The sequence below is a fragment of the Populus euphratica genome, unplaced genomic scaffold (assembly GCF_000495115.2).
Source record: "Populus euphratica unplaced genomic scaffold, PopEup_1.0 scaffold9.1, whole genome shotgun sequence".
NCBI classification, from domain to species: domain Eukaryota; kingdom Viridiplantae; phylum Streptophyta; class Magnoliopsida; order Malpighiales; family Salicaceae; genus Populus; species Populus euphratica.
In genome coordinates this window covers 2,851,596-2,855,960 of record NW_011499857.1, presented here as the reverse complement: position 1 = coordinate 2,855,960, position 4,365 = coordinate 2,851,596, and positions in this window count along the sequence as shown.

Genomic DNA, 4,365 nt, shown 5'->3' with positions numbered 1-4,365 from the left:
CAATTGTTCAGCAGTAGCAGCAGAGATTATGATTTGTCGTGCAGAAGATGTTAGAAATTCCTGTTCCACAGCATGATCAAGAAAAGACAACAACTTATCATAATAACCATTAACATTTAACAAACCTATGGGTTTATGGTGAATGTGCAGTTGAGCCCAGGAGGCAATATGAAAGATATTTTCCAATGTACCTAGACCACCTGGTAGAGCAATGAAGGCATCAGCATGGTTAAACATTGCATTCATTCGAGCCGACATTGTGGAGACCTGAAGTTCCTCTTCAATTGTTTTTCCAATGATGTCCCCTTGTGCTAAAGCTTCGGGGACGACCCCCAAAACTTGACTACCTCCTAAAAATGCAGCTATTGACACACCTCCCATTAACCCAATACTGCCTCCTCCATACACTAAATGAATCTTTCTCTCAGCTAGCACCTGACCAAGATGATTTGGTGATTCTAAAAACTCCTTTTCTTTCGCAGGACTAGATCCACCAAAAACATATATTTCTTATATGACACACCACTTCTATATTTGTTGAATGTATGGGTTGAGTAGAAATGAAAGGAAGGAAGAGAGGGTTTTATATATGAGAAATTAGAAAGGCAATCATAACACCTATATGTAGGCCACCTAGAGTCTCACACACTCTCTCTCTCTTTTTATTTATTTATTTATTTACTTAAAAAAAAACATGTGTATGTACAGGTAGTTGTGATTGTGGCTCACATCTTCCCTTGGTTTTACGTCCAAGAACGGCTTAAACGCCCTCTATGGGTCGGGGATAGGCTTCCCATCCAGTTTTCTTAAAAACTGGCAAACAGGGTCTTTTTTAGTCAGATTCCAAAGACTAAGTCGATCATGTTCTTTATGAAATAGTGGCCATAAATCATGAATTGCACGATGCACATCTCCACTAGGATGGGTCTCAACAGTCCATAGAAGATTATCTAAAGACTCCTTACTCAGGCCATCCTTAATGAATTGTATTTTATCTTCACGGTTTATAGATACCATTCCTAAAGAACGACATTGTGTATTACAAGTCCATGAAGGAAATCGATGACAGACATCCAGTCGTTTTGCACGACGCTTCTTTGCAAAAGTGCTTTTACCTGTTCCAGGCATGTGTGAAATGAAGGAGTTAGAGGACTCACCTGATAATCAGACCTTTGCTTCAATCAACCAACGAATATCTTCAGGAATTCCATGATTCATTAACAATCTCAATCTTGCAAATCTAGCACGGTAAATTTTTGTAATCGCATTCTGAGGCAGAGCGGGAAAATACTTTTTTCAATTTTTCAAGATTAGTGTCCATTATCAAATGAGAATTGGAAGAGAGATTCAAAGAATTACACAAATATATACACAAATATCAGTTATTGTGGGAAACTGAAAGAACCGACTTAAGTCACGGAGTACCGTTATCCGCCATTTGACCGGGGTGAGAGAAACTAGCAAAAATCACTCAAAAAGAAACACAAAAACAATGTGAGAAAAAAAAAACAATCAACCTTTATCTACAAGATCATTCAAATCAGTTGATTCATTTTCACTAGGAAAATTATCAAAGTAAGCTTTCAAACGATGTCCATTTTCCTTAAAATCATTGTCATTCATTGAATTCCTTACGATCAACCTTTATCTACAAAATCATTGAATTTTCAAAAGGATGGGATGAATGGATTCGATGGGCCACTGTCACTTGGCATGGAAAAAGTTTCGTCAATTTTTCTCATAAACTCAGTTTTGTGTTTCGTCAATTTTTCTCGTAAACTCAGTTTTGCAGCTACAGTGTATCATATCTGGCAAGAAAGGAATGCAAGGACCTTTGCTGGAATATCTAGAACTCAGAATTTGGTCTTTCATCAAATTGAATGTATCATCCGTGATAAGCTGGATTTGATAAGGAACGTTGTACCAACAAATGAAAATAAAAGAATCCAACGAGCCTGGAGGGTTAATAACATAGATTCTTCATTTGATATTTAGCTGGTTGTATTAGTTTCCCTAACGAATCAAGTTAGGTCTTGAGTTTTCAGTTCGGTGGCTAGCATGTAGCCATCTATTGTTTTACGTTTCTGTACTCATTGTAAATCTGGGGTATGCCCCTTATAATCTTTGTATCGTTTTCCTTTAATATATGCGTCAACTTACCAAAAAAAAAAAGAATTCTCAATATCACAGGCCCCATAAGGATTGCTCCATCTTAATCTTAGCTCTTTAGGGAATGCATAGAGTTGAGAATCATAAAACAAAACTTTTTGATTTGATGACTAATTCCTCCTTTTATAGGCCAAAATTAGGAACTATTGATTTGATGACTAATTGATGAGTGGGTGGCCAACTCTTGACTTGGTGACAATCCTTATCTTCTCTTGTCTGCCCAAAACGTCATTAATAACGTCAAAATTGGAGCCACTTGAAAACATGAAAGTTGTAGGCAATTGTCTCAGCTTTCTTGTGTAAAAACTTCAGCTCATTTGAAGATAGTAATTTTCGGGAGAGAGAGAGAGATTAGAGATCAAACTGTCGGAGCTAGATCTACTCCGTCCACGGTTGGATCATCCTCATTTCTTACTATGCTGTTCATTCCAGCCTTCTAGAAACATTGACCGAATGCATCTTCATTCCAGTCAACGAGGTGGGAGATATTGATCTCGTAATATTTCTACTGTTCTGCATTTTTAGTTGCAGCAGAGTGAATTGGGTTTTGTTGAAGCTTGATCTTCTTTGTTCGCCGTTGGATCGTCACCATTTTTTAGTATGTTGTTCATCAGAATATACTCTATAGCTTGACCGCACGGATCATCATTCCAATCAATAATCTCGAAGATACTGGCCTCGTAATTCTGTAATTCTCTTCTCCCTTCATGAACAAATCTGAATCTTGTTGTTTCTGAGATTACATTGTTGTTGTTTCTGAGCTTAGGTTACGTCTTAGACTCAGTTTCTCTTCTTAGAATTTGGTATCTCTAGTATTTGTATGCTGCCATAATGTCCTTATGTTCTGCTGTGGATTCTGTTCCAATGGTTACCTCTAACAATGAACAACACAATGAAGTCAAGTCTGGACATATATTAAGATTAGAGCTACAAGATATGTTGAACAGCCATGGGATGAGGATTTCTCAGTTTACTAATGTTAATCAAGCTGATTCTGAAGCTAGCATAGAGAAGAAACACTCTAATTCCCAAGCTTCTAATGTTGTTTCAGAAATGAATCATGTGTTGGGTTCTAAAGTTGATGAGTTGAAGGTAGGGTCTCAGCAACAAGACCAGCAAAATCATCGCCCCAAATTGAATTTTTTAAATGCTTTGAAGGGTTCTGATGTTGATAACAATGAGGGTACCAAGAACCTTGGTATTTCTCTAGTTCGTAATCTGCATTTTGCTCCCCCTGCTATGACTGATGGTCGTGTGACAGTAGCTCCTCCACTTGATGTGTTTGAGGATGGCTGCGAACTTTGGAAATCCACCCTAGTTGGTCATTTTGTGGGTCAGAAATTACCATATCCCGTTGTTAATTCTATTGCCAAAAGAATCTGGGGCTCCTACGGTCTATCAGAAGTTTTATCTTCGGATAATGGTTTCTTCCTATTCACTTTTGATTCTGTTGATCATGCCACTAATGTGCTGGAAAGAGCCCCATGGCACATGGCAAGCAGACCTTTGGTGCTTAAACGTTGGCAACCGAACATGCAATTTTTGAAAGGTGATTTGGTCAAAGTTCCGGTATGGGTTAGGCTGTATAATGTTCCTCTTGAGTATTGGACTATTAAGGGGTTGAGTTGTGTAGCGAGTGCTATTGGGGTTCCTCTTCATGCTGATCAGACTACATTGTTGCGTCAAAGGCTTAGCTACGCAAGAGTTTGTGTTGAGATTGATGCTACGAAGATGCTGGTTAAGGAATACGACCTTCGCTGTCCCAATGGATTATTCATAACAATTTCAGCTGATTACGAATGGATACCATCAAAGTGCAATAATTGTAATGTCTTTGGACACACGACAGCGATATGTGCTACTAATAACGGTGCAAATCTTACAATGGAGGCAGAGGGTAAGAGGAAACTAGGAGCTGCGAACTCTAAATCTGCGGATAAACAGCAGAATCAGTTTCAATGGCAGGTAGTTGCTAAACGAAATAAGGGTTCTGTGAGTGGTGAGAATGGCACTTTGGCATCTAAAGTGCGTAACTGTAATGAGAATGGTTGTTCGACATCTGGTACAAATATTTCTGATTGTAATATCAATGAGAAGGCTGCATCAGATGTGAGCAATGCTGATTGTTATGAAGATGAAAATCCTACATCTCCTCTTGTTTTGAAGAGTTCACAAGTGAAGCAGGAGCAGGAGCAG